This window comes from Oryx dammah, unplaced genomic scaffold (genome assembly GCF_014754425.2).
Source record: "Oryx dammah isolate SB20612 unplaced genomic scaffold, SCBI_Odam_1.1 HiC_scaffold_13, whole genome shotgun sequence".
Lineage (NCBI taxonomy): Eukaryota > Metazoa > Chordata > Mammalia > Artiodactyla > Bovidae > Oryx > Oryx dammah.
Genome location: NW_024070197.1, coordinates 19,564,541 through 19,576,744, shown reverse-complemented (window position 1 = coordinate 19,576,744; position 12,204 = coordinate 19,564,541). Strand labels below are relative to the sequence as shown.

General features: G+C 44.5%; 1 long non-coding RNA gene across 1 annotated transcript; it reads right to left on the bottom strand.

The window, feature by feature from the left end:
• On the bottom strand, positions 1-11,343 carry LOC120872619. Its single transcript, XR_005723289.1, has 3 exons — positions 10,634-11,343; positions 7,684-7,868; positions 1-3,951 (listed from the first exon to the last, which is right to left on the bottom strand). It is a non-coding gene; the product is annotated as an uncharacterized LOC120872619 (long non-coding RNA).
• Between the last annotated feature and the right edge of the window lie 861 nt (positions 11,344-12,204).

Here is a 12,204-nt window from a genome sequence, read left to right as displayed (position 1 = left end):
TTTCTCTCTCACCTGTTCCAATGCTGTGTCTCAAGCATCAGGCCAAACAGTGCATGCTTTACATTGGAGGAGCAGGTCACTAAGAGAACTCTCCCAAGTCACAACCCTATGCTCCCGGGATCAGATAGTGCATGAACTGCCCCTTGTGTGCAACCTGCTCAGCAAGCTTCACTCTAGCCCCTTCCCCACCCCTGGTTACACCTGTGTTTCCCTTCTGGCTGAGGGAATCCCACTGCCCTGTCTCTCTCCTGGCCCTTTTCTTAGGCAGTTCTATGTGGATCCAGTGCCTCTGCCCCTCCATGTTACTTAAGAGGCAGTATCAGATGAGACAACCTGAGTGCTCCTCTCTGACGGTCCTGAATTTGGTGGGAGAGGGCTCTCTGAAGAAGCCTCTGGTGTCCGCTTGTATCTCAAAGAGTCTAGCCACTGAGAAATGGTCAATATTCTCCCTCAGGGGCATAAACTTACACTCCTTCTGGGCTATCCAATCACCTCCAAAGCCTGACTTAGAGAAGACTGAGCTGAAGACACTGGGAATGTGAAAGAAGGGGATATCTAAGGAGGAAGGAGTCACAAAGTTTCCAAAATGCAGGACTTTCAGAAAAGGGGTCCATACAGCAATGAAATTATACCACCAGGACCTAGACTCCTGCTGACAAGTTGTCACGTATTTGGGAGCAGTCCTGAGCCTCTGAAGGGAAACCTCTATTTCAAGAAGAGAGCTTAGGTAAGATATCACCAGAGGCTTTATGAGCTCATTTCCCAAAGGCCCTACCATCAGCAGCTCACACAGCCCTACTGGAGGCGTCTGGCCTCTTTGCAAGTGTGATGCAAGTGCAGCCAGCCTGTCTGGCCCAGCCACTGTCTGCTTCCTACAGTTGGAGTGGTTGAGAAAGAGTTTGATGAAGACCACTGACTCAGTTCTTCAGCCTTACCAAAGCGAAAGTAGACTCAGAGAGGAGGGCTTTCACATACGTTGTCAAGGAAAAGGTCTCCACCCACACCTGCCAGCTGTGGGCTCTGTAAACAGAACACAGCAATGCCACTACTGCTGCCACTGCTGCTGCTACTACCACTGTCGTGGGGGCGAGCGAGAGGCCCTGCATCCTACCTTCCAGTGTTTGGTCATTGCTGAAGACCTGAGCTTGGAGAAGAATGCACCACCAACAAAACCATAGGTTAGAGGATAAAACTGAGGCCACCGCTGATAGCGGGGCCACTCAACCTGCCTGTTCCTTTGCCCTGGTAGTTGCCAGGGACTGTCGTTCCATTGCCACTGGCCACTCTCCCCTTGCAGATTCCAGAGACTACCCCATTAGTAACCACTGATTTGACTGACCTGTCTGCTCCCACGCCTATCCCCCACACCAGATATCAGTCATGAAATGAGATGCACAATTTCAAACTCTCCTTCTTTTGCTGTTGCTGCTGTTTCTCACTTCAGATTCCAACCCATATTTGGGGTTCCATGTGCTAACGAGAATGAATAGATGCTGTCAGCAATCCAGTCCTTCAGTCATAGTTTCACAGGAACTTCTGCTCTCACCATACCTCCTGGCACCTCCCTTCTCTCTTCAAAGCTTACTCTCTGTAGAAATGAATCACCTTCACCTAGGTGGGTGGATTCTCCTCCCTCTTTACAGACTTCTCTTCAAATCCCTTTCATGAGCGTCCCAGACTTTGTCAGCCAGCCCATCACTGCTTCTGCAATCACTTCCTCTTTCCGTCAGCCCTCCTGCAGCCTAGACCTCTCGGGGGCCTTTGGACTTTGGTGTAACTGACATGGACACCACTCTGCCTTCCCAAGCTTTCATTTTCAGGTCCCATCAGGATCCTGTGTGAGCTCCCTGGCATTTTACCAGGTCTATCCCAGTATGGAGCAGATATGCCCTGCAAAGGCCAGTCACCACTTGCCCACCTACTTTTATGTTCTGCATCCCTACCTGAACTTTCAACCTTCCCTTTGGGGCAGGAACCATCATTTAGCTGGGGATCTATACGGGCAGCAGAAGGGGCCACTCTCCCCAGTGTCCCTTGTCTTTTCTGGCTCACCTACCACTGATTCTGCAGTCACCTCAATCCAATAACCAGCACCTCTTCAGACATGGCATCCAAGCCTGTCTTTGACTCTGATGAAATTGATGTGGATTCTATAACCAATTCCCAGTCTATTATCTTCTTGCCTCCTCTTGACAGCTTTAAGAGCTCTGTCTCTTTGGGAAACCTGGCTGCCCCCAGTTAATCCTCCCACTTAGCGTCTACTGCATCCCTGGAACCCCAAAGTAGCACAACTCAGCTTTAGGGAGTTTGACATCCTGTGTTCCAACTCTGGCATCCCTGTGGGCACCAAGCCAGCCTTTGGTGGCACTTCACCTCATTTCACCCTTTCTCGCTCTGGAGCTGCCACCAGAACACACAGTACTGAGGATTGTGGCTCACTTTTTGCCAACATCCCTTGAGACCCATTTGCATTTAAGGGATTTTCGGCACCTGTGGGTAGTGGCAGGTTTGGGGTCATTGTGTATGTCCCAGGCCCCAGTTCCATGTCTGAAACACTCAGCTTTGGAGCAAGGCCAAGTGGGACACCTAGAACCACAGCTAATTTGGGGGAAGAAGGCTTAGACCTGAGCACCAGGGTCCTGTCAGCTTACTACACTCCTGTTACAATTGGAGAAGCCAGTACTACTGAGAGCAAATCTGTCTTGGGAGACATTTTCTTTCCTGCCTATAATAAGAACACCTAGAGTCAGCCCAGCCACCTGCTACCACAGGATAAGGTAGCATCACTGAGAAGGAACATGTGCCAGAAGACACTTCTGTCCTTTCTTGTGTTCAGATTGCCTGGGACCCATCCAGCCAGGGTACATCTGTTGCAGATAAGGATATAGAACCATAACTGTGCTGGAGACACTTCTTTTTGTGCCTATAGTCTATAGCCATTGAAAGGGTGAACACCTCACCTATGCTTAGAGGTCTTTATGTCCCTACCTACAGTGAGAACTCCTGGTTCCCACCTGGACAGAGCACATGTTTTGCAACAGGAAGGGGCAACACCATCCCAGTGTTTAGCATCTTCTCTTTTTGCATCTGATCTGAATACTTGGGCCCACCCAGTCAGAGCAAATCTGTTACTCCAGGAGAAGCCTGCACCACTGAGAAGAAACACATGCCAGAAGACACTGCTGTTCCTGCCTTCCACCAGTCACCTCGTGCCCATCTGGACCCAGCACATCTTTTGCTGTCTGATGGGCCAGCATCATATCTGTGATTGGAAGAGCTACTGTCAAGAGTACTTGGGGCACATAGTTCAGAGCACAAGCTATATGATGGGAGAAGGCAGCACCATATCTGTGCTTCTGGATATTTATGTTCCCGCCACCATTCAGACTGGCTGGGTGCTTGTGGTCAGACCACAGTCTAATGGGACAACACCATACACTTTTAGGAAGCTACTTCTATTCTTACCTTCATTTAGAATACCTGGGCCCCACCCAGAACATTCCCTCTGATGTGGAGGCATGAATACCACTAAGGAAACACAAACATCAGTACCTTTGCTGGTATGTTTCAGAGCAAATGTAGCTCTGAAATGGCCACAGCAAGCAGCAATCTCACCTCAGGGCACTTTTATCACCCACCCATGTTTCTTTGGAGATAGAAGTACTGGATCACCAACCCACTCATTTTCTTCTGCTGAAAGAAACAATGTCTCAGCAACCAGAAGCAAATGCTATCTAGAAATGGTGGGTGATGGTAGTTACCATGAATGGACTTTGCTCTTCTGGGAAGAGGCTCAGCCCCTTCTAGTTATGTCAAACAAACTTAACCTGCCCTCTGTCCTCCTAGAGTAAGCTGGAGGCCCAATACCTCAGAGTGCTTATGTATGTGCAAAAGAGTGTGGTTTCGGATGAGACTGGTCAGAAGTCAACACACTGGCCTTGAGAAGTTCCACTGTAGAGAGAAGAAAGATCAGTAAGTATCAACCATGTCATTCATCAGTTCAGTTCAGTTCAGTTCAGTCGTTCAGTCATGTCTGACTCTTTGCGACCCCATGAATTGCAGCACGCCAGGCCTCCCTGTCCATCACCAACTCCCGGAGTTCACTCAGACTCACGTCCATTGAGTCAGTGATGCCATCCAGCCATCTCATCCTCTGTCGTCCCCTTTTCCTCCTGCCCCCAATCCCTCCCAGCATTAGAGTCTTCTCCAATGAGTCAAGTCTTCGCATGAGGTGGCCAAAGTACTGGAGTTTCAGCTTTAGCATCATTCCTTCCAAAGACCTGGTTTCAATTGTTAGCCTGGCCAGTTCAAGCTAAAGGCTAGTTTTCCTCTGGTCTTGGATGGACAGTATCCCCTTGCAGCTTAAAGCTGCCCCCACCTTTGCCTTACCCATTTGCCTCAATATGCCCTTTTCTTTCTTAGACTATATATGTGTGTGTATGTATATATATATATATATACACATACATATATGCATATACATATATATATATTATAATCTTCCTGACCCAAGGATCAAATCCATGTCTCCTGTGGTCCTGCATTGCAGGTAGATTCTTTACCACTGAGCCACCACCAAGGAAGCCTATATATATATATATATATATATCAAGCCAGTCATATATATTTTTTAAAGTTTATATAAAACCAGTTGTATAAAATATGTATTATATATTAAATATATATATATGTATATATCTATATATATATATTTATATGTCTGCTTTTATATAAACACACAGGGATTAAACCCAGGTTTCCCCCATTGCAGGTGGATTCTTTACCAGCTGAGCCACAAGGGAAGCCCAAGAATACTGAATCTTCCCACCCCAGGAATCGAACCAGGGTCTCCTGCATTGCAGGCAGATTCTTTACCAACTGAGCTATCAGGGAAGCCCCTATACACACACACACACACACATAAATATATGGTGTGGCTATGCTGCATCCTATTTGCTGAACTACAGAGGTCTGAAAAGTCAAATCAGGCTCAACACATCACCAGTCATGCAAGGGAATTTTTCCTCCACAGTTGGGTAAAAGAGCAAAGATATATGAGCAAAGGTTCGATTAATAAGAACAAGACTATAATATTAAGTTTATATATGAAATATACATAAATAAATATATCTATATACTAAAAATAAGGTGTGCTGTAGCCATACTCTACAACTGCACATGCTGAATCTGAAATCTCCATATTTTATTGAAAAATTTAAAAAGTTTGGCCGCTCTGCATGGCGTGTTGAGTCTTAGTTCCCAGACCAGGGATCCAACCTGCATCCCCTACACTGGTAGTGCCAAGTCTTACCCACTGGACTACCAGGGAAGTCCCTGAAATCTAAATATTCTAAATGTGAGAGATGGCAACCCATGAGGAACTGAAGCTCAGAGAAGAGAGAGAGTGGTGAGCCTCTCTTGCCTCTTTCCTCTGTGCTCCTCTCCCATTCCTCTGATTTCACTGAAGTGTGAAATCACACTGAAGCATATTTCAGGGAAACACACTTAACAATTCTGGCCTTTTAAAGATTATCAAATGTCTCAACTGTGTCTTTCTCTTTCATATAGACTTAGGCAATTCATCCCCACACATTCATAACTCTACCAGAGAGGATGGATGTGGTATCTAGGCTCTCACAGCCACTCTGTAAGCATTGCTGTTTTAGGTTTAGGATATCACATACTATACTGGAAATGTTTCCATGCTCCAAGAAAAGTTCCTTCTTTCAAGGAAATAACTGGAAAAGACCAATTTGGAAAAATAATTGGCTTCTGGCATTACTCTAAAGGCCTAAAATAGCAAATCCCAATAATAATAATTTTACAAGGAAGCCTAACATGCTGCAGTCCATGGGGTCACAAAGAGTCAGACACGACTGAGCAGCTGAACAATGACACCCAGATCTGGCTGACTGTATAATCCTGCTGTCTCCACTAGACTTATTTCTTGAAATATTTCTTGTCTAAGACAATTTATCTATTATAAGAGCTATCTAAAGCTGGGAGAAAAAGGAAAACACCAACATTTTCCTCAGCTGTTATATGTTTTGTTAAACATTTATCCAGTGATGATTCTATACTAAACATTCTGCTAGGGCCAAATGATACAGAGTTTAAAGACATCTCTTGCCCCAAAGGAATTTACAATACAGAAGGAAAGACAAAGACTATATGTTAAAGCTGAAGGACTTATTAGGGATGTGGGAGCAGATAAGGACAGATAAAGAGCAGATAAAACTTAGAATTAAAAAGCAATTCTTCAGAAACTCCTTCCAAAAATGAAGACGAGGAAATTCTGTCGTGGTTGGGTGTTTGGGATTCCGCACTTTTACTGCTGATGGCCCAGGTTTGATCTATGGTAGGGGAACTAAGATCCTACAACCGTTTGGTGCAGCAAAATAAAATAAAATAACCTGGATGGCCAGACTATGGAATATTAAAAAAAAAGAAGAAGACAAGGAGACTTCAAGTTCCACATTTAAGGAGCTTGGGGGTTGCCACTCTGTCCTAACAAGGAAAGAGCTAAACAGACTGAACAATCGACAACTCTTCTTCAATCTGGGAAAGAGGTAAGCACACAGGGCAAACCATTACCCCTACGACTGGAGAGACAGGTGAATCCGAGGAGTCACAGCTTACCAGAACAAAGATTTGGGAGCAGAAACCACTGTGGGAACCAGTGCCAGAGAAGGAAAACCTGAACTGTCATTGACAAGCTTCTGGAAGCTCAGTGTGGACAAGTCTGAAAAGTTAACAATTCTGTGGGGACCCACTCAGAAGGAGGCCTCCCCAGAGACATACCAGAAATGAAAGAGGAAACATTGTTATGATTACATGGTCATTAAAAGCATAATAAACGAATACCATAAACAAATCTATGCCCACAAATTTGATAAGCTAGATGAAATGGACCAATTATTCAAGAGATACGGTTTGCCAAAATTCACACAAGAAGAAACAGACCATTTGAATAAGCCTAAATCTCTTCAGGAAATGAATTCAGTAGTTAGTTACTTTCCAAAACACAGAGCCTGAAGCCCAAATGGGCTCACTTGGAATTCTACCAGACATTTAAGGAAGAAATTATATCAGTTCTCTACAATCTATTTTAGAGGACAGAAGCAGAGAAAAGACTTCCTCAACCCACTCTCTGATGCCAGCATCCCTAACACCAAAATCAGACACCTATGACAAGAAAATTTCAGAACAATGTCTGATGAACATAGACCTAAAAATCCTCAACAAACTATAAGCAAACCACATTCAACAATGTATGTAAAGTACTGGACCCCCCAGGTGGTGCTAGTGCAGAAGCACCTAACAATGCAGAAGACATGAGATGCAGGTTCGATTCCTGGATCGGGAAAATCCCTTGGAGGACCACATGGCAACCCACTCCAGTACTCTTTCTTGGAGAGTCCCATGGACAGAGGAGCCTGGAGGGCTACACTCCAAGCCATCGCAAACAGCTGGACACGACTGAAGCGACTTAACATGCATATAAACTATTACACACCATGACCAAGTGTGATTTAGCCCAGTGACTGAAGGCTGGTTCAACATTTAAAGGAGTGACATCAGCATCATGATAGTGAGAGCTGTTCTTTTTTTCTCTCCTCTTTGATTTACAGCTCATCAGATCTCTAAAACTGAGGGGGGAAAAAATGCTTCTGCCCAGCATACCAGGACATCTGAGTGATCCATCCATCTGTGCACCCAAAAGTGGGTAGACTGGACCATGGAGCAGGTGACAGAGCAAAGAAGGTGGCAGCAGAGCAGCCACAGCAGAGGTTGTGACAGGAGAGATGGCAACAACCAGTCCAGCAGCAAGATGAAAATCAAGTAATACAATCCATCACATCAACAGGCTAAAAAAGAAAAATCAAATGATCAGATCCATAGATGCAGAAGAAGCACTGGACAAACTCTGACACCCATTTGAAATCAGAACTCTCAACAAACTTGGAATTTCCTCGTGGCTCAGATGGTAAAGAATCTGCCTGCAATGTGGGAGACGCAAGTTCGATCCCTAGGTCCAGAAGATCCCCTGGAGAAGGAAATGGCGAATGCTGTAAAGGATTGAGGGCAGGAGGAGAAGGGGGCAACAGAGGATGAGATGGTTGGATAGAATCTTTGACTCAATGGACATAAATTTGAGCAAACTCTGGGAGATAGTGAAAGACAGGGAAGTGTGGTGTGCTGCAGTCCATGGGGTCACAAAGAGTCAGATTTGATTTAGCAACTGAAAAACAGCAAAACTTTTCTCTCAGCAATGTTTGTAGTAAAGGTCAGCTAATTACAACCTAAAAGAAGAATATATGAGATCATATGTTTGCACGTGTTCATGCTCAGTCGCATCCAACTCTTTGCAACCACATGGACTGCAGCATGCCAGGCCTCCCTGTCCATCACCAACTCCTGGAGTTTACTCAAACTCATGTCCATTGAGTCAGTGATGCCATCCAACCATCTCGTTCTCTGTCATCCCCTTCTCCTCCCACCTTCAATCTTTCCCAGCATCAGGGTTTTCTCAAATGAGTCCGTTCTTCGCATCAGGTGGCCAAAATATTGGAGATTCATCTTCAGCATCAGTATTTCCAATGAATATTCAGGGTTGATTTCCTTTAGGATTGACTGGTTTGATCTCCTGGCTGTCCAAGGGACTCTCAAAAATCTTTCCCAGCACCACAATTCAAAAGCATCAATTCTTCGGTGCTAAACCTTCTTTATGGTACAACTCTCACATCTGTACATGACTACCATAGCTTTGACTACACAGACGTTTGTTGGCAAAATGATGTCTCTGCTTTTTAATATGCTATCTAGGTTTGTCATTGCTTTTCTTCGAAGGAGCATCTTTTAATTTCATGGCTGCAGTCATCATCTGCAGTGATTTTGGAGCCCCCCAAAATAAAGTCTCTCCTGTTTCTATTTTTTCCCCATCTATTTGCCATGAAGTGATGAGACCAGATGCCATGATCTTGGTTTTTTGAATGTTGAGTTTTAAGCCAGCTTTTTCACTCTACTCCTTCAACTTCACCAAGAGGCTCTTTAGTTCTTTTTTGCTTTCTTCCATTAGAGTGGTGTCATCTGCATATCTGAGGTTATCGATATTTCTCCTGGGAATCTTGATTCCAGCTTGAGCTTCATCCAGCCCAGCATTTTGCATGGTGTTCTCTGCATATAAGTTAAATAAGCAGGGTGACAACATACAGCCTTGATGTACTCCTTTCCCAATTTTGAACCAGTCCATTGTTCCATGTCTGGTTTTAACTGTTGCTTCTTGACCTGCATACAGGTTTGTCAGGAGACAGGTAAGGTGGTCTGGCATTCTCATCTCTAAGAATTTTCCAGTTTGTTGTGATCCACACAATCAAAGGTTTTAGCATAGTCAATGAAGCAGGAATAGATGTTTTCCTGAAATCCCCTTGCTTTTCCTATGACCCACTGGATGTTGGTAATTTGATCTCTGGTTCCTTTGCCTTTTCTAAATCCAGCTTGGACATTTGGAACTTCTTGGTTCACATACATTAAAGCCTAGCTTGAAGGATTTTGAGCATTACCTTGCTATCATGTAAAATGAGCGCAAATGTGCAGCAGTTTGAACATTCTTTGGCATTGCCTTTCTTTGGAATTGGAATGAAAACTGACCTTTTCCAGTACTGAGACCACTGCTGAATTTTCCAAATTTGCTGGCATATTGAGTGCAGCACTTTCACAGCATCATCTTTTAGGATTTGAAATAGCTCAGCTAGAATTCCATTACCTCCACTGGCTTTGTTAGTAGTTAGTAATGCTTAAGGCTCATTTGACTTCACATTCCAAGATGTCTTGCTCTAGCTGAGACATCATACTATCATGGTTATCTGGGTCATGAAGATATTTTTTGTATAGTTCTTCTGTATATTCTTGACACTTCTTAATCTCTTCTGCTTCTGTTAGGTCCTTGTGGTTTCTGTCCTTTATCATGCCCATATTTGCATAAAATGTTCCTTTGGTATCACCAATTTTCCTAAAGAGATCTCTAGTGTTCTCATTCTACTGTTTTCCTCTATTTCTTTGCATTGTTTGCTTAAGAAGGCTTTCTTATCTTTCCTGGCTATTCTCTGGAACTCTGCATTAGTTGGGTATATTTTCCCCCTTTTCCTTTGCCTTTTGCTTCTCTTGTTTTCTCAGCTGTCTGTAAAGCCTCCTCAGACAACCATTTTGCCTTGCTGCATTTCTTTTTCTTTGGGATGATTTTGGTCACTGCCTCTTGTACAATGTTATGAACTTCTGTCCGGAGTTTTTCAGACACTCTGTCTACCAGATCTAATCCCTTGAATCTGTCACCTCCATTGTATAAAGGGATTTGATTTAGGTTATACCTGAATGGCCTAGTGGTTTTCCCTAGTGTCCTCAATGTAAGCCTGAATTTTGCAATAAGTACCATAAAGACTAATTTGTTTAATTGTAAGTGATGCTGGCATGATGAGGTGCCACAGCCCAGGTGGTTAAATTAAGGAGCTCTAGAATCAGATGGACTGGGTTCATATTCTGGGCTGCTGCTATCATCTATACCACCTAGAAAATAAGTATAAGGCGTATATGCTGTTTTACCAAATTTGAAGGAAGGACAAGAGAACATGGTTACCAGGAAAAGATGCTGTGGAAAGCAGCGTCCCAGGATTCACATCAGAAAGATTCAGTGCCCAGATGGTACTGCTGCTGGCTTATACCTTTCCCGGGCACCAGGGCATGGAGAGGAGCTGGATATGGCCAGAGAGGAGGTAGTGTCAGGATCTCTGGACTACTGTATGAGGAGGAGAGGAAGGAAAAATATGTCTTTTATAGCAGCGGCCTGAAAGGAAGGCGCTGAGAGGTCTTACGCCCCTGCTGCTCTGGTCTCTCCTCCCCACCTCAGCCCCCCACCCTCTGCAGCCTCCAGGGCTACCTGAGTGGATGCCAGTTGCCCCAGAAGCTTAATGGCTCTTGCCCTCCTGCTACCAGGGGCTCCCTGTGCTGGGAGGATCAGAGTGGCTCCAGCCTCTGCCTCTGGAGACAGGGACGAAGGGGAAAGGCTGGCGGCTTACAGATGCTGGTGGCCAAGTGAGCTTCTGCTGTCCTGTCCCGTCAGTCTCCACACCTCAAGGGGCCCGTTTGGTAGCAAATGCCCGTAACCTGGTCAGGAAAGGCCCAAAGCTCAGACAGTTCAGCCGGGGTTGTGCCGTTGGACCTCGCCCTTTGCCTTTTGTTGTCATATCCTCACGCCCTTGTACATACACTTTCTCTGTTGCTGGTTTTTCCCATTCCTAGAGATCTCTTCAAGAAAATTAGAGATACCAAGGGAACATTTCATGCAAAGATGGGCTTGATAAAGGACAGAAATGATATGGACCTAACAGAAGAACAAGATATTAAGAGGAGATGGCAAGAATACACAGGAAAACTGTACAAAAAAGATCTTCATGACCAAGATAGTCACGATGGTATGATCACTCACCTAGAGCCACACATCCTGGAATGTGAAATCAAGTGGGCCTTAGAAAGCATCACTACAAACAAAGCTAGTGGAGGTGATGGAAGTCCAGTTGAGCTATTTCAAATCCTGAAAGATGATGCTGTGAAAGTGCTGCACTCAATATGCCAGCAAATTTGGAAAACTCAGCAGTGGCCACAGGACTGGAAAAGGGCAGTTTTCATTCCAGTCCTGAAGAAAGGCAATGCCAAAGAATGCTCAAACTACTGCACAATTGCACTCATCTCACATGCTAGTAAAGTAATGCTCAAAATTCTCCAAGCCAGGCTTCAGCAATACGTGAATTGTGAACTTCCAGATGTTCAAGCTGGTTTTAGAAAAGGCAGAGGAACCAGAGATCAGTTGCCAACATCTGCTGGATCATTGAAAAAGCAAGAGAGTTCCAGAAAAACATCTATTTCTGCTTATGGACAATGCCAAAGCCTTTGACTGTGTGGATCACAATAAACTGTGGAAAATTCTGAAAAAGATGTGAATACCAGACCACCTGACCTGCCTCTTGAGAAACCTATATGTAGGCCAGGAAGCAACAGTTAGAACTGGACATGGAACAACAGACTTGTTCCAAATAGGAAAAGGAGTAAGTCAAAGCTGTATATTGTCACTGTGCTTATTTAACTTCTATGCAGAGTACATCATGAGAAACGCTGGACTGGAAGAAGTACAAGCTGGAATCAAGATTGCCA